The sequence below is a fragment of the Toxorhynchites rutilus genome, chromosome 2 (genome assembly GCF_029784135.1).
Source record: "Toxorhynchites rutilus septentrionalis strain SRP chromosome 2, ASM2978413v1, whole genome shotgun sequence".
Classification (NCBI taxonomy): Eukaryota; Metazoa; Arthropoda; class Insecta; order Diptera; family Culicidae; genus Toxorhynchites; species Toxorhynchites rutilus.
In genome coordinates, this window is record NC_073745.1 from 54035874 (window position 1) to 54062989 (window position 27116).

General features: G+C 39.7%; 1 protein-coding gene and 1 pseudogene across 3 annotated transcripts in view; both read left to right on the forward strand.

Annotated features, from left to right (window-relative positions):
• The window catches only part of LOC129767529 (cAMP-dependent protein kinase catalytic subunit PRKX), a 256788-nt gene that overhangs the window by 151396 nt on the left and 78276 nt on the right, over positions 1 to 27116 (forward strand). The window lies entirely within an intron of this gene.
• Positions 10710 to 10885, forward strand: LOC129772332 (U4 spliceosomal RNA; annotated as a pseudogene).

A 27116-nucleotide genomic window follows, 5' to 3' on the forward strand; every position in this document is an offset into this window, starting at 1 on the left:
CGTTGGGGATTTCCACTTTCCTCGTTGATGAAGTTGGCTAATGTAATCCCTGGACCAACGGTTCCAGAAATGTTGTACCGAACGGCGCATTTCCTGTAATCGATATAGTCTGGTTATAGTGGTGTCCGTGAGATCTGGTTCTGGAATCGAGAACATTGGTTCCCCAATCAGGAAGTGCCCAGGAGTTAAAACTTCCAGATCACCTGGGTGGTCGGTGAGTGGGGTGAGAGGCCGGGAGTTGAGGATACCTTCGATGTGAGTTGTCGCTGTGGAGAATTCGTCAAAGGTGTATGGACTCCCACCGAAGATGCGGCGAAAATGGTGTTTAAACGACTAGGTCCTGTCCATCGAGAAATAAGTTCAAGTTTTTTAAGGGGGACTTACAGTCGAATTCAAATTTTTTGTTACGGAGGCTCTTAATTTCTTTAGGAAAGTTTGTTACCTGGGCCAATCGTACCAGTGCTTTTAGTGCACCATCCACTTCTGTAGTTGTCAGAATTCCGTAACATCTCTCGGCCTTCGCACTCCGACAATTGTTGCTAAAACGGATGCAGGTTGCCACAACTTTCAGCAGCCTTCCCAGCTCGGAATATCGTTCGAAGATTGAATCGTCGCCTGTATTTGTTGCTAAAACGACCGTGCTACGTTTTTCTTGCACGGCGATGTCGATTGTCGCAGAACTAGATGGGCGTTCCGGCCAAGCTTCTGCGGATTTTGTAAGGAACTGAGGCCCCTGCCACCATAAGGAATCGTGTTGGATTTGGCTAGGTTGAATTCCCCGAGAGATACGATCTGCTGGCTTGCTTTCGGATGGAACATATCTCCATAGGGATCCCGATGTAAGGCGATGTATCTCAGCTACTCGGTTTGAGACAAAAACCTTCCATTCGTTTGGCGGGGAGTGAATCCAATGTAGTATGACCATGCTATCAGACCAAAAAATAGCGGTGGCCGAGAAATCCGTGTTTGTTTGCAAATTATGCACCAGTTGACTGCCAAGAAGAGCAGCACACAGTTCCAATCGGGGTATGGAAATCCCACGAAGAGGTGCTACACGACTTTTTGCTATCAGCAATTTGCTCTCAAGGATTCCGTCTGCATTTGGACCAACGACAAAAACGCAGCATCCATAGCCCTTTGATGACGCATCGCAAAAGCAATGAAGCTGGTATTCACGACGACAATTTGAAAGTGTAGATCGTGGTACCTTTATCTCTTTCAACTGGACCAGTTCACTTCGATATCGTGTCCACCAGCAACTTTCTGTTTCAGGCAGCTCTTCGTCCCAAGTCACACCTAAGTTCGCCTAAAGTCCCTCTACGAATATCCTGGCGCTGATTATCACAGGTCCCAAAAGCCCCAGCGGATCGAAGAGCTGGGACATTTCTGAGACCACAATGCGCTTGGTGACGACGTCTATATTCTTAAGCATGGGAACCGTATTTCGACCAATCTCTGTCTGAGTAGATGTCCCCCAGAGTTCGCAAGGTATATGCTGCAGCACCTTTGCATTGTTTGCGCTCCATTTCCTTAGCGAGAAGCCTTGTCTTTCCGGCAAGCACGTCATCGACGTAGAATCGCTTTGTGACGATCGGTGCAGCAAGCGGATAATTGTCCTCCGCAAGTTTGTTTAGTACACGGGCTGCTTGGTAGGGGGAGCTGGCAAGCCCATACGTTACTGTCTTTAATTGATAGATTCTCAAGGGCAGCGAGGGGTCCGAACGCCAAAAGACCTTCAAGTATTTCCTGTCGTCAGAATGTGTCCAAACTTGCCGGAACATTTTTTCTGCATCGGCATTGAACACGAATTTCGGCATCCGGAAGTTTACCACTACGACAAGTAATTCTGGCTGCACCGTGGGTCCGGTGAAGAGCACTTCATTAAGCGACAGTTGGCCTTGAGACTTGCTGCTGCCATTGAAGACGACTCTGGTTTGGGTCGTGGTACTGTCTGGTCGACGTATAGCGTGGTGTGGTAGAAAAAACTGCGGGCCCGCGACGCGAGAACATTCTTCCATATGCCCCAGCCGAATGTAGTCCTCCATGAACTCAGTATACTCCTTTCGCATCTCCTCGTCTTTTGCGAATCGTCTTTCCATCATCGAAAATCGGTTTAGGGCCGCCTTATAAGAATCTCCTAACAGTGGTAGTAGCGATTCTTTCAATGGTAGGCGCACAACATAACGACCACTTTCATCTCGCGAGGTAGTGCGATTGAAATGGTCCTCGACGTATTGTTCGTCCTGGGTCAGCGCCTTCCCGACATCAAAATCTTCCACCTCCCACATTCTCTCCAGCTGGTAGTTAAGTTGTTGGTCAATAGTGGCGTGACATGCCACCGTCCCGAACGCTTGGATAGCAATTTTTCCAGAGACGACGTACCCTAAGACCGTTTGTTGTGATTCGAGGAGATCAAAAAATAATTCAGCGCCGATGATGAGATCGACTCCTTGGCTGATATTGAATCTCGGATCGGCCAGTGGTAGGTTCCGTGGAATGTTCCACCGAGATATGTCTACACTCCGACTACGGAGGCTCACAGTTAGTTAGGGTAATACCAAACAATCAAGCTGGCGTTCGACATCTTCGAAACGAGAGGCAAAAGATAAGTTGACCGAGAAGTGAACATTCACCGTTGCTTGACCTATGCAACTAACTGGTAAGTTGATACGTGTGCGTTTTAGACCAAGTTTCTGGCACAAAGACTCCGAGACAAAACTCGACTGCGAACCGCTGTCTAACAATGCCCTTGCGAAATGATAGACTCCATGTGCATCCCGATCTCTTATGAGTGCTGTCGACAAAAACACGGTATTGGTATGGGCAATGTTTGACTGCGTCAACGAAGTGGCTGGTTGTTGGAGGCAAGATGGAAGTTGTTCAGAATCGTGACGACCGTGCGGAACTACCGACGACGGAGAGGGGGGTATTTCAGGCGAAACATCTGACGACGAGGTGCTTTCCGAGACCGACGAGACTGCCTGGGGTAACGCGCGCGTTTGCACCACCAGTGGTGCCTTCTTGGCCGCATACGATAATTCTTGTGTAGAACAAATGACGGTGCATGACTGGGAAGTACTCGGTGATGGCTAGTTCGTTACTTCCACAATCGACGAAGCTGACGTCAACGGAGGAAGATGGAGCATGCTATGATGTTTCCTTCCACAGGTGCGGCACAGGCTACTTCGACAATCCTTTGCCATATGTCCACCCCTCAGGCAATCGATGCACAAACGATGTTTTTTGGCGAAGTCCAGTCGGTTATTCGGCGTCAATTTGGCAAACGAATCACACTGAGTCAACGGATGAGCTAGATGAGAACTACATTCTTCTACTAAACATCCGTTTTACTATTATGTTATATGATAGTATTTGTAGAGAATTTCATTTCCTGCTAACTGTCAAATGACAGTGGGTGTAATACTTAATATAATCTTGAAATAATTCACATGATTTTATAGCAAAAGTAATTCAAATGTTCAAGATAAATAGTAACAGTGATATACATAATAGATTTCGAGATTCAGCTGCAGACATGGTCAATAATAGGCATGTTATTTTTGAGCAAATAATGAGTGTTTTTTCTAACTATTGGCCGGAAATATCGTCAAAAAATTAGGGCTTTAGTCTCAGCGAACGAAGCGGTCCGAATACATACTGTCTCTAGAAGACCTTTTCTACAATTAGTTTCATGGACATGGTTTGAGTTACAACCAAAATTTCAAAGCTGAAATAAACAAATAGAGTTATCACAGTTCCGTTTTTGTGTGAAAAACTTTCCTCCGATATTATGGTGAATACATTTTCTCGTACCATGTCAAGACCTTTGAAAAAAAATCACCTGGCATCCCAGCGACGCACAACCGCTTGTATTTGTTTTGATGACATTTGTACCGTTTGCCCCAAAGTATATAGGAATAGCCTCCAGGTATGCTACATTACTCAATGCATTATTGTGAGTTCTGATATTCAATGTAAGCGTTTATTATATTTAATGAAAATTTTACAGCAAAACATATAAATATGACAATTATATTGCAAGTAATTTGTGTCGTGGATGTCTCGTTTCAAATACACTAGGTTTAGCAGTAAAACATATGCTTTCTATATTTGTGTATAGCTTGCGTAATGAAACACGGCAAACGAGCAATTTGTGTGACCAACTAGCCCCTCCATATATGAAAAAGAATATTCATGAAAATTCAACAAAAATAATTTTGAAAGCGATTTCCAATCACACTTAAAGCTAATACGTACAATAAAGCTTTGTTTTACGTTTGAGCCGATTTTTTTCATGGTTATTAACCAGTTTTAGAACACATTTTATAATACGCAAACCGTGAATGATTTTTGGCGAAATCGGAACCATGTCCGTATTTTTTAACCTACCTAATAAAAAGTTTTTCCGATTTGCTTTTTTTGGTATCAGCAATTCGCTATTTTTCATCCATAGATCAGTTATTTTTTGGACGCTCAGATTCCAAGATATCGTCACTGACCAACTTACCCCTATGACCAACTAGGCTCGCCCTACCCTACTGCAGTTTTTTGCAAAACCCCTATACTTTGGCATGTGTTATTGTCATCAATTCGTCTTCAATTGAAAAGAAAAATTGCTAGATCATGTAAAAGTTATCTATAAACTAAGTTTGATCTTCATTTAATAATTTAATCGCAAGTTGGGCTCTGCAAGAAACTTAAAAATGTCGCGTTGAGCGTCGAACGTGTTAAGGCGCATCAACCGGATGCCTTTTTCCATGAATTTTTCGATTCTTCCCCTTCGCACAGTCAAAAAAACGCAAGGCGTCATCTCATCCCGATTGAATCGAATGCCGTCAACCGCAGTGACTGTCCCATATTACTAAGCGGGAACTTATTTTCATTCAAAAATCGTCATCACAGAACCGTTGACGGTTTAAGTTTACACAATCGTCTGGAGGCAGGATTAAATTTAGAACACTTCGTCAAAAAACCAAACAAATCTCGAGAAATATCCGGAGCATGTCTGGCGGTGGATTAAAATCGATGGATTATTTGTTTTCCACCTTGAACGTGTTGGTATTTGGCCACCGCAAACCGTGGAACCTGTGTTGTTAAACATATCGCGCTGATGAGTTGAGAACACCTATAAATCGTGCCACTGCTGTCTATTGATGAGTTGTATTTATTTCCTGGTTTGGACTGTTTGTAGTTGCAATCGAGCGAGGTTGACTCACTTTTAAAGTGGATCATCACAAAGTGGTTGGGTCAACATGTTGTGAAACCCAATGCCTCACACGTGTTAATTAGTTAAATTGAATTATTACATGCTTGTCGGCGCAAAAATAACCACCGGGTTTATTTTAAGCCCCCCGCCAAGTCTGAGCATCACGCGTCATCGATAAATTTTTAACAGGCCATTTATGATCAACTTTCCCGCGCTAATGGCCACTAGTTTGATAAACTACCGGTCCCAAATATCGAATGGAGATTTATCGCGTACACGTAGTCGCGTAGCGACTCGTAGGACACGAGAGGAAACAGCAGGATTATTAATGATGGCACTGCCGAGCATTTCACTGTCCGGGCCAACATCGTTGCGCTTGTCCATGTTTCGCGTCAATGTTCCACGCCGCTAATGACCAAAGAGGACGAGTCAACCTGTGACGGAACAACACCCCAAAATGTCACCGGCTGTGTTGAAATCAATCGCAAAGTAACAAAAATCAACAACCTGACGACGAACAGTTTCGGAAGTTACAACAAAATCTAATTAATATGGGTGCTCCGGCCGGGAAACATCCGCTTCCCGAGCGATGACATGACGTCGGTGATATCTCAATCTTATCTATTTTCAACGTTGTAACTTGAAAAGGTTACTGATTTTTATGTTATTGGGAGGAAGTTGGCACAAATCACACTCATTAGCGCGATAGCATCTTGAACCTTTTCTAGGCCACTCTATCTCGGCGTCTGCGAGGGAGCAAGGTGCGTCATACAACTCACGTGAGCCTATATCAGGTTCAGATAGTTACTGCGTTTATGAAGAGTTTGTTGATCAATGATGTGTTGTAGTACACGGTTCACTAATTTAGAAGCCCGAAGTTTTTTCAATTTTTTTCACGCCATCAAACCTCCATTGATTTATTCGCCTTTTTCAAGGCTAGATGCGAAAGAACTTTGTAGTTTAACCCTTTGCGGTCGTATGTCTGCTCCCAGACACCACAGAAATGAATCATACTAAATACTTTATCAAACCATATGTAATAGTTTACATTTTTTCTGAGCGAATTTTAATTGCTAGTGCACTTGCTCACGAATTATTACGCAGTTTCTATAGATAATAGATAACGGTACTCGGCATGAACAAAAAAAAAATTAGCATGGAAAGATAAGAGGATCTCTTTCACGGGATAGTAATTCCGACCGCAAAGGGTTTAGCCTGTTTAATACTAAAAATAAATCAATCAGGGTTTGCAATTCCATGACACAAGAATTTTCTATTGTATCTCAGTATTGGATATTGAAAACGAATGATTAATTTCATATAGAATGACCTGTTTCTAGGTAGTTTATAGAAAGCCTGACACATTTCAAAAGGTAAAAGCAAAAAAAAAAATTTAAAATAATGTTTAGGATGCTTTAAACAAAATCCTAAAAAATGAAAATGGAGAGTCTGAGTCTAGAGGCACGGACGAAAATTTGACGTAGGACTTTCAGGATTGTACAGGGTTTTCCAACTTTAAATTCCGAAAGTAAATTGAAATAAAACACACTTAGAATTCGAATTTCGATGAAACTTTTATTTCAAATTAAAGTTTGGTTTATGTCATTATGTGTGAAATACAACATCATTGAAATGTCCACCTAGGGCTTCCTCGCACACCTTGATCCTGAACAGTTAATTTTCGATGACTTTTCGGCACATATGGGGCGGTATCTCGGTCATAACTTCACGAATGTTGTCTTTCAAATGTTCGAGAGCTTACGGTGAGTTGGCATAGACACGGTCTTTCGCATAACCTCACAAAAAAAAAGTTTAGCGGGTTCAAATCGCATGATATGGACGGCCAATTGGCATCACCAAAACGCGAAATTATGCGTCCCTCAAATTTCGTTCGCAATATGGCCATGTTCGGTCGTGTTGTGTGGCACGTGGCGCCGTGTCATCCGTATCCATATCTTCAATTTGTGGCAAAAAAAAGGTTAACATGCGGCCATAGCGCTCACCATTCACAGTTACCGTCTCGCCGTCCTCATTTTCAAAGAAATACGGCCCGATGACTCCACCAGACCATAATGCGCACCAAACAGTGACTTTTGGCGGATGCAATGGCCTCTCAACAATCACGTGTGGATTTTCTGAGCCCCATATACGGAAATTTTGGATGTTCACATAGCCACCGAGCTCGAAATGTGCCTCATCGCTGAAGAAAATATGATGCGAAAATTTAGCATTTTGCTGCTGTTGTTCGTTCACCCAATCGACGTATGCCCGATGCATTCCATGGTCACCACGCTCTAATTGTTTTACCAGTTGCACTTTATATGGATGTAGGTGCAAGTCCAAATGCAAAATTCGCCACAATGATGTGTTTGACAAGCCCAATTGCTGAGCACGCCGTGGAATCGAAACATTCGGGTCATCCTCCACATTGGCAGCAACAGCAGCAATATTTTCGGCCGAACGCACATTACGATGATGCACAGGTTTCACAATATCCGCTACGGATCCAGTTTGTTCGAATTTACGCACTACATTAGCGATTGTGTGCTCTGTAGGCCGTCCATGACGACCAAAATCCGTCCGTAATGCTCGAAAAACATTTTCCGGTTTTTCATCATTTTTATAGTATAATTTAACAAAATTAACACGTTGTGCGATGCTAAAACGATCCATATTGTAAAATGGCAGACATTCAACTAACGATATGACGCTTTGGTTGACAGCTATGTCAAACGGCGCAGGGCTGTATACTTTCGGAAGCCCGAAATGGAAAACCCTGTACTTGCTTTTGATTTGAATTTTTGTAATTATTCAAGAATCCGAAAATTTAACCTATGCAATACTACAGATGGTGGCCCTAGAAAAACCGTTTGTTATATGAATTGAACTAAACTTCAAACGGGCTGTAGGTATTGTAGTGGTAGAAAGAATCCGGGACCATTAATTATAATTACTTTCTATTTTCCAATCGTAAACTGTTGAATGTAAAAATAATATATATAAATGTAAAAACATCCTTATTATCAAAACCGCCCCTTCAAAAATATTTATCGATCGGTCGCCTTTTTTCTCTCATTGATTTGATTTAGCTAAATGCGATAAGAAGCTCCAGTTTTATAGTGAATTCTTAAAATTGAGTTTTTTTTTATCTGTATTATAGTGACTTTCAACTCATTTGGCTGGTTCGTCACTTTTACTTCCATTTTTTGGAAGAATGTCGGGAGTGAGAATTGAACTCGTGACCTTTAGCGTGAGAGGCATGGATGTTACCACTACGCCAGATCGCCTCCACTAAAATTGAGTTTTAATAGTTATCATTCATTGGCGTTATTATACTTTTCTGAAACAATGAGTTATAATAATCATATTGCTAGGTTATGCAGATCAGTGAGTGAACTGATCCCATCGGGGATTGGACAAGTAGATTTTGGGAAGTGTAGCTGGCCAAATGAAACTATTAGTACCGTAAACCGGGGGCAAATTGATCACTAATTTCAGAAAAATGTAAATATTTCCATTTTTTTTATGTTAGATTTATACCCAATTATTTTTAAAATCAGTACTGGTGCTAAGACCACAAAACGTTATGGAATGTTTTGTTCAAAAAAATCCTTAAGCGTTAATTTGGAAATTTTTTAGCAGAAAATTTCAAAATGTGGCTTCGAGGTGAAATTGATCAATCTATGTTTTATAGGATTTTCTAGTATCATATGCACAAAAATGTATAGAAAATCAATTATTTCTTCACGTACGGTAATTTGAATGATAATTGAAAGGTTTGAGGATACAAAAACCTGATTTAATCCACCTTAAGGTGTGGTCATGTCTTTCCATAATTCGATTTGATCACTTATCAGGTCACCCGGAGACCATTGTGGCCAAAAACCATTGAAATAGTCACCAATGAGCTAGTTTTGACAAACCAAGACGATCGATATGTCGCATGATGGGATTTGGTTCTGGTCATTCTTGGTGCTTTTTTGTGAAATAGTTTTAATAGGTAACTATTAAAAACTAGGTAACTTTTTGAAATTTTAGGGTTGTTTTTTCCATACATTCATTGGCACCCTAGTGTACAGTTTCCGGCCCGTGACTTTCCCACCTTATTTGGCCGTTCGTCACGATTCGGGGCTTTGATGACATTTTTATTCTGAACTTTTTCGAAATCGATGCCACCAAATTTCTTTTTGACGTAGGACTACGTCTTTCATTTCTATACCGGGGTGTAAAATCAAAGTTTCGAAAACGGAAGCGTTACACCGGAGACCGAGATTTTGGGCGTTAATAGCTCCTAAACAACTGAACGAAATGGTATGATAAACACTTCATTCGAAAGATAAAATGTCTACGCGTTATATACTTGTTACTTTTTGATCCAAAAACTTGTTTCAATAGCTTTAAAATTGCTTTCAACACAGTCAATAGCCAGTCGGTATATAAGCGAGCGCCGCACGGAAATCCACTCAGTTATAATTGAACAGCGATTGAGGTACCATCGCAGCAATGAATGATGTTTCCCTAACACATACTTCAAAACCATGGAGCCTGGGGAAACTGGCATTGCAAGCTAGATACAAGCAGCGGGTACTTTTTTACTAGTTTGAGTTTCTGCAAATTGGAATATTTCCCTAACACAGACTACATAACCATGGAGCCAGGGAAAACTGGCATTGCAAAGTAGATGCAAGCAGCGGATACTTTCGTACTCGTTTGCGCTTTTGCAAATCGGAATGTTTCCCTAACACGGACTTCAAAACCATGGAGTCTGGAAAAACTGGCATTGCAAAATAGATGCAAGCAGCGAGTACATTTGTACTCGTTCGCGCTTTTACAAATTGGAATGTTTTCCTAACACAGACTTCAAAACCATGGAACCAAGGGAAATCGGCATTTCAAAATAGATACAAGCAGCGGATACTTTTTTACTCGTTTGCGCTTTTGTAAATCGGAATGCTTCCCATGGAGCCTGAGGAAATCGGCATTGCAAAAAATATGCAAGCAGCGAGTACTTTTGTACTCGTTTGCGTTTTTGCAAATCGGAATGCTTCCCTAACACAGACTTGAAAACCATGAAGCCTGGGGAAATTGGCATTGCAAATGAGATGCAAGCTGCGAGAACTTTTGTACTCGCTTACGTTTTTACAAACCGGAATGTGTTTCCGAACAACACAGATTCCGAAACCAATAATTTGGGAAAATCGGCATTCCAGATCTCGACAGTACTTTTTATACCCCTATGCATTTTTACACTCCGGAATGCGTTTTGCTAACACCGTCTACAAAAGCGGGTACAAATGCAACGCTTTGGCTCGGTTATTCAAGACTGCATGCCCCTTCATGACGCCAGCTCACTGAACTTATACGCATACCGTTTGATGATTAGGCAAAATATTGATAACTATTTGCAGCGATAACCACTATCATAATGCATGAATTGACCTAAATTATGATTTGTTTGCAATTATTTCATTCATTTACTAGTTTAATCAATAATTTAATCAACAGCTTTGCGCAGCGGTGATATCTTACCAAATGAGGAACATTCGAAGTGCGATTATTGCTAATTGAAAAAAATGGATGGGTTATATCTATGATATAACCGCAAGGTTGACGTGGAACTACCTTAGCTTATCAATCATTTGTTTGTATTGATTAAATTTTTGATTAAATGAAACAATTTTTTCTCTATTATAGCGACTTTCAGCACATTTTAGCTGGTTCGTCACTTTTACTTCCATTTTTTGGAAAAATGTCGGGAGTGAGAATTGAACTCTCGACCTTTAGCTTTAGAGGTATGGATGATCGCCTCCACAAATGAAACAATTGCCGAATTCAATTGAATTAAATATATTTGCTTTGTTAGTAAAAAGATTGTATAATGACATATAAGGACAATTCACGCATTGTGATAGATTATGTTCTTCGTTACAAGTAAATTTAATGACAGTCCTTTTACGTTTGGTATGATGACATCTTGGTTTAGAAGTCTGTGTTAGGCAAACACATTTCAGTCGGAACAAAAATGCCCCCGATTTGCATGTATTTGCAATGCCGAATTCCCCAGACACCTTGGTTTAGAAGTCTGGGTTTAGGGAAACACATTTCAGTCGGAACAAAAAAGCCCCCGCAATGTATTCGCAATGCCAATTTCCCCACGCTCCTCTGTCTGTGTTAGGGAAACAAATTTCAGTCGGAAGAAAAATACCCCCGCTCTGCATGAATTTGCAATGCCAATTTCCCCACGCTTCATGGATTTGAAGTCCGTGTTTGGGAAACACATTTCAGTTGGAACAAAAATACCCCCAACTTTAAAGTATTTGCAATGCCGATTTCTCTAACGCTGCTTGGTTTCGATGGCTTTGTTGGGGAAACCGTAAATCGGACCAATCAAAACGAGGTAGTTTGGGCGTTTAGATAACGCTTAACATTTTACAGTTATTCAATTGTTTATCTAATGAAAAATAACATTTTATTAATTGCGATAGAAGCGTAGAAATATTCCCTATCAATTGATGCAAACATCTTTCCGATCCAGTAAGAAATGTTCGAGTTATAAGCATTCGGAATATTTCATTTTTTCCTGCATGTTCTGTGTTTAGGTTTTCATTTTACCCCCATATACTCCGGTTAGACGTAGTCCCACGTCAAAAACACAAATGATTACTAAGCCAACGGCAGTCCTACGTCAACCTTGCGGTTATATCATAGGTAGAACCCATCCATAGTTTTTTTTGTCGAAGAAAAAAATTGGCCGTGTACAGAAGTTAGTGGAATTTCCAAACCTGCCATTAAATTTTCGGTGAGATCATTATTTATTAAATTATTCATATTCCTTAAATTATTCAAATACGAAGGGGAAATTTTGCAATCAAATAAAAATATTTCAGTTACAGTTACTACATTGCTGCAAATGAAACATGTGATTCTGGGTAGTTTAATTGGATATGAATAATCATTCAAAATCGTTAGACGTCGGGGTGGCGAATGAGGGATATTGCGTGGAATTGCTTACTAATACAGTAATTCTTACTAAGCACGTGGTAGCTGTAAGTCAAATGTCAACCTAAAGTGCGATGGATCCGTTTTTCCGTGAGTTCAATTTTGCATTCCGACCCACTCAATCAAGTTTCCTTCATACTAGTATGAGTATGAGTACTGTTCTTTCGCTCTCTGTTGCCGATATTATGAGCAACGGAACACAGGACACAATTGCAAACTGCTTCTGCCGCCTCCAAATGGAACTGCTTTCCATGTGGCGTCACGAGAGGTCGTTGGTACCTGATGTCGTGTTCAAAGTTGAAATACTGCTGTCGAAAGCACAGGATCCTTATAAAAAGCGCACCACATGTGCACGGGTTGGTGCTCTCCCCCCTGCCATTGGGAGTGGGTAGTATTCGATTATAATTTTCCCCATTCTCCATTCGGTCTGTCGCCGTGACACAGGATGTGTAAAGGGATGAAAAAGCTTGAGCAAACCTGACGCAGTATTTATGAAAAATCGATACCTGAAAGTGACTTGATTGCAAGTGCCCTAAGTAGTGGGTTTGAATGCAGCGAGGAACGATGAAATCAAAACGAGTCACGTCTCCCGCAACGGTATTCCGATTGTTGATCTCATATTTGGCACTGCGAACAATGTCCCTGTGACAGATTCCTGCTGGCATGATTGGCGTGACGACCGGATGCTCCTCACAAACACCCACCATCGATTCTGGCGCCGGCTGCTATTTCCCGCGTAATGTCCATTATCTGATCCATTTACGATGCTAATAAAGATAGTGTAAATAGTGCGTAAATCTCATGTGTCCGGACCGGAATTGGCTGTCCGCGCTGGTCATTATCGAAACCATTCTCACGCGACCGCGACCGGAAGGGGTCAATATGCGAGATTAAAACCGAACGCGCGGGAGGCCAAATCGGCTTCGATTTGCATACTATACGCATGCCGAGCGGGAATTGGATACGGTTGAACGATTTGGGGGCTATTTTTGGGTGCTTATTTTTAAAATACATCAGTGAATGAAGAAGAGGAAGAAGAAAAACGTTCGGAGTGATGCTTGGAAGCTACGTAATTTTTGTTGTACCCGTTTGCTTGGAGGAGATGGTGACGAGTGATCTTAATGGGAATCTCTCGCATGCGACAACACCGGCGTGATTTTTTTCTCGTTTGTTTGTTTGTTCGTTTTTGACTGGTACAATGTGATTTGCTCAGTCTGAGTCTAGACACCAGTTGTTGGCGCAATTTTGCGGTTTGGTGAAGACAACTTAATTGTAAGATGTCTCGTTTGTTAGCAGATATCAGAAGATAACAATCATTTTGCATGTCTCCTGTTAACAAGGTGGAAAGTTATACCACGACAAACCTCTGTGTGTGTGATAAGTTTTTCACTAGCTTATATATATTTGGTTTCTGATTTTACACTTTATGTCGTTTGTAATAAATTGAAGATTTATGAAAATTCAGAAGCTAGGTTTTCGGCAATCACGAAAACGTAACCTAAAGAATCGAATGTATTGGTTATAATAATAATTACTAACTCAAATATCGTTTCAACATCCTGACTCACAAATTAGTAGCAAAGATGCGACAACGAAATATTCTCTGTAAATTAAAATCCGGAACTAAGAAATTAACTCTATAATGGGTTTCATTTAAAATATTTTGACGTAGGACTACGTCTAACCGGAAGATATAGAGTGTGAAATGAAAATCTAGGCACTGAACAAGTAGGAAAAAATGCAAGATTTGGAACGCTTATAACTCGAGCATTTCTCAATAGATCGCAAAGGTTTTTGCATCAATTGATAGGAAATATATCTACGCATCTATCATAACGAATAACATTTCATTTTTCTTGAGATAAATAATTGAATAATTGTGAAATAACAAGCATTGTCCAAATGCACTATGTGCCCATTTTTGATTGGTCCATTTTGTGCTCCTAAAATCGTACCGACCAAAACGGGCAACCAGAGCAGCAGCGAAATAGAATGAAGCACGATTGGAAAGGAAAAAGAAAAAATATGAACGAAACATTGGTCGCAGTCTCACACATGCGTAATTCTCGAGCCAGCCAGTCAGCTTAAAAATCCCCGCTCCGCTGCCGTAACGATCATTCTCACCCAAACCGTACACCACATCGTTTCGCATCACATCAACAAACCAACACAAACAGCCATGTCTGGACATGACAAAGGAGGAAAAGTGAAGGGAAAGGCAAAATCCCGCTCGAACAGTGTTAGTCTCCAGTTCCCCGTATGTGTATCCGCCAATTGCTCCGAAAGGGTAGCTAGGCCGAGCGCGTTAGTACCAGAGCCGAAGTGATCGAGTTGACTGGCAAAGCTGCTCGTGACGATAAGAAAAACCGCATTCAGAACAGACCACATTCGGTTCGGCGAGTGGCAAACGCAATCTCAAAACGACAGCAGGTAGCGGAAGAAAAGAGTTTGTTCTTTATACAAACTGCTTTGGTGGCAAATCCAGAACAAGGCGGCATCGAGGGCGTTCGAAATGGTTTTTTTTTCAAAACCACGAGTACTAAGTTTTCTAAATTGGAATCATTCCATAAAACACGGCGCTTATCAGGGTCATTAAACCTTTCAAAAAAGAGTTTGCGAAATACAGTTCAATGCATTCTAAAATATTATCCAAAATAATGATAAAACACAAATTGATTTTTTCATAATTTGTTTGCCAGAATATGATGAGTTTGAAAATTTGGCAGTTATGCTGAGCTTATTGATGGTTGGAGACTTTCTCGATTACTCAATTTTCACCAATTCTTAAATTGCTTCCAGATTGAAAGTACATTAATTTACATTTAGTTCGACATTTAGCTAATTGAACGGACCTGCAATGCGACATATTTATGAATATTTGTGTGCATCTTCGCTACGCTGAAACCCCATTTGTATCTGTTCTAGAGCGCATTCGCCCTGTAACGATGCAACAGTCGCCTATTGTTTTATGCTATGATTGACGATTGTTTTGTGTTGTAAATTATGCAGTCGTAATGATAAATATAAACAAGGAGGGGAGATAGCGGGAGGGAAATATTTACGCTAGGGTATTGGTAATGAATCTCTGCTGAGGCAAATATTCAGCCTTTTTCCAAGCAGTTAACATTGTTTGTTTTCTGTCATCATAAAAGCTTCGTTGGTGCCTTTGACATTGCATCAATGCATTGAACTGACGCTATTTGGGGAATACCAAGTTATTCAATAAGTTATATTAAGTTATTAATTTTATTGGGCTCGCGTGCCAGTTGCATAACTGCTTCCAACTAGGATTTCATTTGCGCTAATCTTGATCAAAATGAAGCAGTGCTACTCTTTTCAAGGTTGTTGAGATTAACCGATAGAGTTTATTTCCTTTATTTAGTCACCAATTTTGTGATTTGGTTTCCCTTGCCAGTAGCACAAGAATGAATCATCAAACATTTATCGTCAAATAATTCTACAATAAAAAAAACATTTCAGGGCGACCAAACTGGTAGAATGGTAATTTCAAAGTTTTCGTAGCATTATAAAATAATATCCGTAGTTCTACGTCAACAATGCGGTCGTGTCTTGAACACAACCTCCTATAATTTTTTTTAATATTTAAAATGTATTTACTGTATTTACATTCAATGTACTTTCACAAAAAGATAATTATTCTGACCGGCTTCGGAAAAATCGCAGATTCACCTGAGAGCTTCCACCACCATCTGTTTCAAACATAGCTGGTGACCGACCTCAGCGACCTGTTCGTTCCAATACTTTTTGCAACATAACAAGCCACGTTTCCTGTCTTATTAAACTTTCTGTTGATTCCAATATTTTTCGAGGCAACGAAAATATCGCAGCCTCAAGTGAAAATCCATCCGAAATGACCCAAATCGGTCAACTGCACGGAGTTCTCAAGAATTGGGCATCGCCCAAGATTCTTTCTGGCGTATCTTGGGAAAAGATCTTGGACTATATCCTTACAAGATCAAATGGACTCAAGCACTAAAGCCACTTGACCATATGAAGCCCTGAAACTCCTCCAATTGGGCTCTGGCGAATCTTGAAGAAAATGATGATTTTCGTCACAAAATCATCCCATCTCCCTAACGATTATTCGTCGATGAGACCAGAATAATGGCCAGAATTGGAAGATCTTAACATCAATGCTATGTGGTTTCAACAAGACGGTGCAACTTGCAACACAGTGCATGTTACAATGGAATTATTGAAAAGTAAGTTTGGTGAACGTATTATTTCGACTTGTCGATTGGCTGCCTCGTTCATTGTTGTAAACGGACCCGTGATGATCATATGCCCTAAATGGAATTTCATTCATAAAATGTAAGAGTGAAACTACAACCAGAATGGATTTGAACTCAATATTTCAAAAAACCTGTGTTTTATTAAAAAAAAAAAGTTGGCAAGCCCTAAATTAAAACATGTGTGCAAAACTGTAAACCAATGCACTAAAGTCGCGGTGATCATTTCATAAATCATAAATCAACAAATCACAAATGGCATAGAAAACATATTCCAATGTTTTTTTACAAGATTCTTCAGAACAGTTTTCCCAGGAGAATTCGTATCATACGCCGAATCTAGTTCTGTATGTAACTCATCATCTAGTGAAATTTTGAACACGAAAAAATTCGTCAAAAATCGTAAAATCTCTTTAGAATGAAACAACGTGTGGAGGCGAACTTACAAATCTTAGTTCATCAGCAGGATGCATTTTTCTATTATTTCACAGCATGTGATGCGATCTGAGATAACATTTCAATAGCTTTAGCGTTAAAACTCTTCTCGCCATACCGCCCCGCTGTTTGTGGTTTCTCTCATTATCCAGCCCCCGCTGTGGCGTGTCATTGCGAAAAAAACGCGTGTGTTTTCACATTTGTGGTTTTTGCAAGGTCACTTATTCTAGTTCACTGAAGGTTATCACATTCCACTAAAATGTATCGTTTTATAAGGGAGTTATGAGTCTTGAGAAAATTAGTACCTCCAATCAATTCCGCCCGCTGCTGAGAAAATGCTTTTATGAGGAGCATTATTTTAATAAATTCTTTAATTGAAAGAATTTTTTCATCACTTTCTATAACTTTTTCCTTCTCTCTTGCAACTAGGTGATATCATCTCGGTAAAACGATGTAGGTTTCGAAGCAATCGATTCATCCACCCATTCTCGAATGTCGTTAAAATTTCGGATCCGAACAAGTGGTAATCAGAAGTTTGTTTGAAGAGCATGGGTTAAGAACAGTTTGCCAATCGAGCTGATTGTCTTAGTAGATCCTCTTTAGGATTGTCTTAGTAGATCCTCTTAAGATTCCGAAACTTCTGTAATTTTCATCGCGACAAGAGAAAGGTAGGCTACATACCACAGTTGAATTTGGTATTCCAACAAGGCGGGCATAAGATTACAAGACCAAAGCCAAGACCAGGTGCCACTTAACCACAACACGATTCGGACAAAAATTTACAGTTACCTTCTTGAATGGCGTTAACGTTCCCTGTGGAACTTTTGCCGTCTCAACGTATTTACTAACTAGCGTCATTTGCTAATACTAAAGTTGAGATTTCTTAAGCCAAATAACACGCTTTGAATGTATTCCGAGGAGCAAGCTCTTGAATTCCCCTGACCACAGTGCAAGTCGAAGGAAATTTCATTGACGAAAAATCCTCCAGCCAGAACGAGAATCGAACCCGAACACCCGGCATGAAAATGTGAGAGGCTAACCACTCGGCCACGGGTGCACAGTTACCTGGAGACTCTGAGATAACTGAGGATTCAAAAGATCCGAACTTGTACCAACATAACACCACAAAAGTCGCGATACTATCAAAACAGTTTCTTTTATTTCCCAAAAATATAAGAACTTCACAAAAGCGGGCGTTCAGTGGTGCAGATTGAATGTGGCTCACAATATTGATGATCGAATGAAATATTTTCAGCAACGATTCTGTTGAGGTGTTACTACCATGAGCATATCGATAAACAATACAAAAGGCAAATTTGGCGTTCGGAGCAAATCCTGATTTGTGACTAAACATTACTGTAGTGCCATTGGTATAAACCCAAGCAAATTTCGCCCATAGTAAACTACACGAGTCAGAAATATATAGTTATGGACATCACCATCACCCTACGAATGCAACATCAACAATACGTGGACTCTTCTCCTGTTTCAACCTACGAAGAAGCCGACGTGGCATTCCTGGCAGCAGCGTGGACAATCTTGCTGACAGCGAAACGGATGCGGTTTCCCTGACCCAGCAGGACAGCTGACACCGCACACCGACCAACGACGACGAACCGAATCCCTGACGCAGCAATTGGACGGATGTGCCCTGCTAGCCAGCTAGGTAGTAGGTACTGTAGGGACCAGTGCTGAAAATATTCACGTTCACGACATTCAAATTCAGCGAATTGCGGCCTTCCTTGTATTGATAACCTACTGCTCAAGCGAGAGTCGATAAATATGGAACAACACTGTCAATGAACCCCAGTGGAATGAACATCAACATCAACTTGCCATGAAGTTCATTTTTCATTTGCACCTTCCTTTTCGTCATGGTATTCGTAAGGTCGAAAAAGAAGATCATTGCGTGTTAGTGAAAATCAAAGCATAAAATTCAATGTCACCAATTGAGAGTAAAATCGATTAATGGTAAAGGATGGCAATCCATCACACAAAATTCTTGTTTTTGGCGAGTTCGGCAATAGAATGTATAGAATAACTCTTTTCAATAAAAATTCACTGCAAGCGATGAAGATCAACTTTTTTTTTTTTATAAATTCGTTTATTTTTACAGGCTCAGTTGCATAAGTTTAAAGGAGCCGAAATCTTAAATATATTTTTAAAACTATATATATGAACAATTTTCTTAAATCTATGGTTAGTAATGTGGGAAACCGATTACTCGCGGTGAACTCGAGATTAGAAGGGTGACATATTTTTCTCAGGAAAAGGATGGGGTATAAGGAAATTATTACAATGTTGATAATCACACACACTCAATTATTAAATCTATTCGTACATCTATTGTGAATTTACATTTCATTATCCTGTTTATAGCAAGCGGACCAATTACTCATGAAGGAAGAAATGAAGGGTATAAGGATATAAGGATAATCACACACGAACATCGATAGATTTAAGGAAAACATATATTTGGGACATGTAATCAAGGTCTAACCGAGCCAACACATCTCTCACCGGTACATTGGGCTGCCTTCCTCTAGCCCGAAGGGAGTTCTCTAAATTCGATCTGGCAACAAGATACACCTCACACGACCAAACAACGTGTTCGATGTCGTGGTAACCTCGGCCACAAACGCAGATATTGCTGCCGGCCAGATTGAAACGAAAGAGTAGCGCGTCTAACGAACAGTGATTGGACATGAGTCGGGAGAAGGTGCGAATAAAGTCCCGACTCAAGTCCAGACTTTTGAACCATGGTTTGAGGCTAACCTTAGGGATAATCGAGTGGAGCCACCGGCCCAATTCACCTTCGTTCCATTTGCGTTGCCAGTTAGCGATGGTATTTTTACGGACTAAAGAGTAAAATTCATTGAAGGCGATTTGACGCTGATAAATATCGCCTTCAATCGCACCTACCTTTGCTAATGAGTCAGCCCTCTCATTACCCGGAATTGAGCAATGTGAAGGGACCCACACAAAGGTAATGACATAACAGCGTCTGGATAAAGCACTCAAATTTTCTCGTATTCTCTCAAGGAAGTACGGCGAGTGCTTTTCCGGCCTCACTGAACGGATAGCTTCGACGGAGCTAAGACTATCCGTTACAATGTAATAGTGTTCAACAGGTCGTGAGGCGACGCTGTCCAGCGCCCAGTGTATCGCTGCCAATTCAGCAATATACACTGAGCAAGGAAACTGAAGACTGTGGGAGGTGCTGAAAATTTTGTTGAACACTCCAAATCCTGTGAACTCGTTTATAGTGGACCCATCAGTAAAGTACATATTATCACAATTGATACCCCCATACTCGTTGGAGCGATCCTCGATCGTTGATAATCTGAATATTCATGGATATCTTGCTTCATGGACAGATCAAAATGTACAGAGGAATTGATGTAGTCAGGAAAACAAACACGGTTGGGAATATACGAAGAAGGATCAACCTGCATGGAGATGAATTCATGATATGGGCTCATGAATCCAGAGTGAGAATTTAGCTCGATCAGCTGCTCAAAATTTCCGATCACCAATGGGTTCATAACCTTACACCGGATGAGGAACCGAAGAGATAATAAATTGAAGCGATCTTTTAGTGGGAGTACGCCTGCCAAAACCTCGAGGCTCATGGTATGCGTTGAGGGCATACATCCCAACGCAATACGAAGACAAAGATACTGCATTCGCTCGAGTTTAATGAGGTGTGTTTTGGCAGCTGATTGAAAACAGAAACTGCCATACTCCATCACTGAGAGAATAGTTGTTCGATACAACATTATAAGATCGTCGGGATGGGCTCCCCACCAGGTGCCGGTAATTGTACGGAGAAAGTTTATTCTTTGTTGGCATTTTTTACTCAGATACCTAATATGGCCCCCCCAAGTACATTTGGAGTCGAACCAGACCCCAAGATACTTGAATGACATAGCATGAATGATCGGTTTACCCAAAAGTTGAAGCTTTGGTTTTGCTGGTCTATGCTTCCTAGAAAAAACCACCATCTCTGTTTTCTCCGTGGAGAATTCGATCCCTAGCCCAACGGCCCAGGTTGAAAAATTGTTCAAAGTATCTTGTAAGGGTTCTTGCAGGTCGGATTCGTTTGATCCTACGACAGACACCACTCCATCATCTGCAAGTTGTCTTAGGCTGCAATTTTGTGTAAGGCAATTGTCGATGTCGCTTACATAGAAGTTGTACAAAAGGGGGCTTAAACATGAGCCCTGGGGGAGGCCCATGTAAGAGACCCGACTTACTGCCGAATCTCCGTGAGAAAAGTTCAAATGCTTCTCACAAAGCATGTTATATAACATATTATTCAATAGAGGCGGCAGACCCCGAGAGTGTAATTTGTCTGACAAAACCTCTATTGAAACAGAATCAAAGGCCCCCTTTATGTCCAAGAATACTGAAGCCATTTGTTTTTTTTCGGCGTAAGCCATTTGAATTTCTGAAGAAAGCAACGCAAGACAATCATTCGTCCCCTTGCCCCTGCGGAACCCATATTGTGTATCTGAGAGTAGGCCATTCGTTTCAACCCATCGATCGAGGCGAAACAAGATCATTTTCTCCAACAATTTCCGTATACAAGACAGCATTGCTATTGGGCGGTACGAATTGAAGTCGGACGCGGGTTTTCCGGGTTTTTGAATAGCTATAACTCGTACTTGTCTCCAATCATCTGGAACAATATTATGCTCCAGAAACCGATTGAATAAATTCAACAAGCGATGTTTCGCCACATCAGGGAGGTTTTTCAGCAAGTTGAACTTAATTCTATCCGATCCCGGAGTAGAATTGTTACATGAAAGGAGAGCAAGAGAGAATTCTACCATTGAAAACTCGGAATCAAGATCGCACCTATCTTGTGGTATATCTCGAACAATTTTTTGCACAGGAGCGGAATCAGGACAAACCTTCCGTGCAAAATTAAAAATCCATCGATGTGAATATTCTTCGCTTTCATTTGTTGACGACCGATTTCTCATGTTTCGAGCCACTTTCCATAATTTTTTCATTGACGTTTCTCGTGACAAACCTCCCACGAAATTTCGCCAATAAGCACGTTTTTTCCCTTTGATCAAGTTTTTAAATTGATTTTCAAGGTCCAAATACGATTGAAAATTTTCAATGGTTCCACGTTTCCGAAAAGCTTTGAATGCGTTCGATTTATCCTGATAAAGCTTGGAACATTGGCTATCCCACCATGGATTGGGAGGCCTTCGACAAATAGTGGAGCCTGGGATGGGTTTCGTTTGAGCGCGAACCGCGCTGTCATAGATCAAACGAGAAAGGAAGTTATACTCCTCCAATGGAGGTAAACCATCTCTGGAATTGATGGCTAGAGCAATCGCGTCCGCATATTTTTTCCAGTCAATGTGTCTTGTGAGGTCATATGCCATGTTTATAGATTCAGAAGAATTCGACCCAATGGTGATGGACATTTTGATTGGCAAGTGATCGGAAGATCAACTTAACGTTCGTGATAATCACCTGAAATTATTGACAGTAATGGAAGTGCCTGAATGCAGGCTTTTCGAAATTCGTTCATGCTGTTTTCGATCAATATACCAGACAAAGCTCATGCGTCTCGACTCTTGTGTTATACTCATTATGACAGATATGGTGTTGAGTTTCAACAGAAGAGAATTCATCCGATACTGGGAAAAATCTAATTCCTTCATTCGTGAATAAATTTTGATAATTTGTGGCACTGGTAGGGACAGTTTAGTCTTAATTTCATTCTCATGCTGACAAGACGTCAGTAGTACATTGTAATACAAAATTTAGTTAAAAGTGAAATAAAGTTTTTTTATATCCTTCCTATGGGATAACTTATAAGTATATATCGATTTATTCCATAAAAAAAATCAGAAGAAACGTATATTCATCGAGTTGTTCCTGATTTTACTCTTCAATGTATTTGAACGTATCTGTGATTCATATTAGCACGGAGTTGTTCGAAAACAAGACTTCTCGCGTAACTTTTGAAAAGGTCCAATGTAACATTTTCGCCAACTCGAGAAAAACGTAGTTGAAGATCCGAACATTATTTCGTGAATTGTCTTAAAAGCTATCAATTTTTTTCACTGTTTCCACCACTAGCTGTCAAGAATAACTTCGTAAAACCAATCGTAACTATTGTTCCGTGATTTGAGATTAAGGTTGAAGCCTCGGACCGAAAAATGTTACATTGGACGTTTTGACTGCCCGCGTTTGCACATTGGACATATTACGTTGCACTATAAAAATTTGAAACTAACTAATAAACTAATAACAATCCAAATATCAGCATTTCGTTCTAAAGACTGATTATTATTGTTATCACTCGACTGCGAGTGATAACAATAATAACTGCGAGTTGTTTTGACTGCTTTGTTACTTCGGACGTTTCGGCCGTCGGAGGAAAGTGGCGTCCGAAGTAACAGCCGGGTGCTTAAAATTCGAATCTGTACATTGGATATTTTTTGTATCGGCGACAAAAAGATGAAGAAGATAGATACGTGAACGATTGTTTTTGTAATACATTCAATGATTGAAAACTAATAGCGTGCATCCATTAACTCGATTTGTTTACATTTGTTACATAGGACCTTTTCAAAAGTTACGCGAGACTTATCCCATTTCAATCGCACTTGATTTCCCAGCAAAATGTATGAGATATTCCGTGATTGTTTTTTTTTGCCTTTTTTGACGTGGGACTACGTCTAACCGGAGTATATGGGGGTAAAATGAAAACCTAAACACAGAACATGCAGGAAAAAATGAAAGATTCCAAATGCTTATAACTCGAACATTACTTACTGGATCGGAAAGATGTTTGCATCAATTGATACGGAATATTTCTACGCTTCTATCGCAATTAATAAAATGTTATTTTTCATTAGATAAACAATTGAATAACTGTGAAATATCAAGTGTTATCTAAACGCCCTAACTGCCTAGTTTTGATTGGCCCGATTTACGGTTTCCCGAACACAGACTTCAAAATCAATGTACCTGTAGGAATCCGCTTAGCAAATATACATGCAAGTAAGGAGTATCTTTGTTCCAACCGAGCTGTGTTTCCCTAACACGGACTTCAAAGTCAATGTGCCTGGGGGAATCCACTTTGCAAATACAAGAGAGTCGGGGGTATTTTTGTTCCGACTGAAATGTGTTTCCCTAACGCAGACTTCAAATCCATGGAGCGTACGGAAATTGGCATTGCAAATACATGCAAGTCGCGGACATTTTTATTCCGACTGAAATGTGTTTCCCTAACACAGACTTCGAATCCATGGAGTGTGGGGAAATTGGTATTGAAAATACATGCTAGTCGGGGACATTTTTGTTCCGGCTGAAATGTGTTTGTCTAACACAGACTTCAAAACCAACATGTCATCATACCAAACGTAAATGGATTGTCATTAAATTTACTTGTAACGAAGAACATAATCCATCCAAATGCATGAATTGACCTCACATGGTATGATACAATCGTTTTACTTACAAGGCAAATATATTCAATTCAATTGAATTCGGAAATTGTTTCATTCAATCAAAAATTAAATCAATACAAACAAATGATTGCTAAGCTAAGGTAGTCCCACGTCAACGTTGCGGTTATATCATAGATACAACCCAACCACTTTTTTTTTCTAGTGCTGCCTTACATGACCGCCTGCACTATAGCGGTATTCGGTTGCTGGATGCTGCTTCAAATCTCTGAGGTTTGAGGTCAGTTTCAAGACGTCAACAGAATTCTATCGTTTTTAAACGAACAAATATGGCATTTTCACAAAAAAAATCATAAACAAGACAGATATTCACAATTGTGTCAAATTTACCCGAAAGACAGCTACCCAAAAGACATTCACCCGAATTCCAATCACCCCAATGTGACAAATACCCGAAAGCGACATTTATTCGAAAGATAGATTTGCATATAATATTCACAGCTATATTCAATAAGAAGGTATTTTTATATTCAATCCTGATAAGCGTTATCCAAAAACTCGTAGAGGCAATGCAGTTAAAATGAACAGAGGTGGTAAAATGAACCAGTGCTTAAATTTCGATAATTTAACTAAAAATTAATTGAAAAAATCTTGATTATCCTATTCTTAGATCATATGAAGCTATTTAGCACACCCTGATAGACATGAAACTGTAAAATGTTGAAAATAATAGTGAAAAAAACAGAAATTTCGCTCACGGTAACCATTCGGATGTAATTTTACACGCATCGTATTTAAGAAATTTCCCTTGAAATTCATTTTATCGGATCTGCTATCTTCCACAAATCATCAGTTTGAACAGTTTTAACGTATTCTAGAAGAGGTGAACATATATTTTGTTTGATTTCGGCGATTCGCATTTGAAATCACTTTGTTGTTCGGGGATAAAACGAGCCACCATTGGATAACGACTTGCACTGTTATGTTGATACACATATAGGGGAACCGTGGGTAATACGAACAGTGGGGGTAATATGGACATGTGATTGATTTGTATAGTTACATTTTGAATTTCAGATTTCTGTAAATGAAAACGTTCCCGATTAAACGAGCGAACACATGGGATAGCTGAAAACATCTCCAATTAGTTTATCTCATTCGAAATTATTCTGTTCCGGCATCGCGGGACGTGGTACTTCAACATTTTGCTGAAATAAACGAAAACTGTTTAGTATGAAATCGATAAAAAATCACATAAAACCTTACTTGCAGTGAAAAAGCAGTGCACTATCGTGTTTACCGTCGGCTCGACTTGCGATTGCGTCACTTTTTATGATTTTTAGAACTTTCAAAATCGAGAAATATTGAAAAAAAACTTCAGAACTTTGAACAAATTGAGGATTTTTTATTACTAATTGTGTTGTGTGTGTGCACTCTCCGTGTATATACACAGGAAATATCCCTCACCTTCTATTCTACGTGTTTTGATCATCAGCGAAGACATAAAGGTTATTTGGTTTGCCAACGCGGAAACACGCAATGTACAGTTGAGCAGGTGAGGAACAATTTGCATCTGAATATAACCTATGCAACTTCAACTTCAATTGTTAACTAATTATGACTGCAAACGCCAATCTTAAAATACAATTTTAGTTTATTTTATTTTAGTTCACAACCTTATTTCAGAAGAGTACTTCTTCCATCTGGAAATCCATTAACATCTTCGCCAGTAAGAATGCACATATCCTGATTAATTCGATTCACATTTGATTCATATGAACTTTCAGTAGAACATTTTACTACAGAGATATTCTTGATCGAATGAAAAATTATCCTTTCACTTTGGATTATGAATATTTCATGACATAACGATCGCTGTGAAAAATGAAAATGGGCAGTTGTGAAAGCTTGAAAATGTTCTATACAATATCCAGTCATTGCTTTGACAAATGCATTGTTTCATGACAGAGTTACAGCGTTCCAAAAATCATCCAAAATTTACTTATTATTTATTTATTTTTGTTGAGTACAGTTCTTTGCCTACTCCGGAATATGATGGATCACTGCAAATTCTGTTTCATCTTCACTCTGTATTTCCGATTCACATTTAGTCGGTAGCGCAAGACGGTAGCGCAATTTTCGACATAGTTCGGAAAATTTTCAAATGGTATTAAAAGGGTATTCGAAAATTTTATTATTTTTCAAATCCTTATCGAACATTCTGCATTGAGGGTCTAGATGACTTTCAGAGTGCTCGCGGGGAAAAATGACATTCATTCATTCCCAACTATGAAATCAAGCTCAAATCTCAACTATGAAAGAATAATTGAACATTTCTTGAGACTTATTTATTGCCTTGAATTTAAATTCATTCAAAAGATGAAAAAAATTTGCGGGTTTCAATTTTGTTGATAGAAACAATCAAGTTTATCATTTATTTTGACAGAAAATTAATAAAAACCCTTAAAAAACGAAACATTTGAAGTTTTTTTCACCTCTAAAAGGTATTTCAATTCTTCAAATTAAATGTTGTACAACTGTTTTCTATGTGAAATTTTAATAAAAATAAATAGTAGAATACTGGGTCAATTGACTAAAGTTTGACGACTAGTGGTGCATGGATCATTTGACGCAAATGCTAATATTAATTCCTAGAAATCGATGAAATTCCAATGCTTTGAAGAATTGCTACTTTCCGAAAAAAGAAACACAAAAAATTTGTTTTACACGTCCCTAACGCCACTCGATACAACGTACATTTTACCTCGATATAGCGTACACATTTTC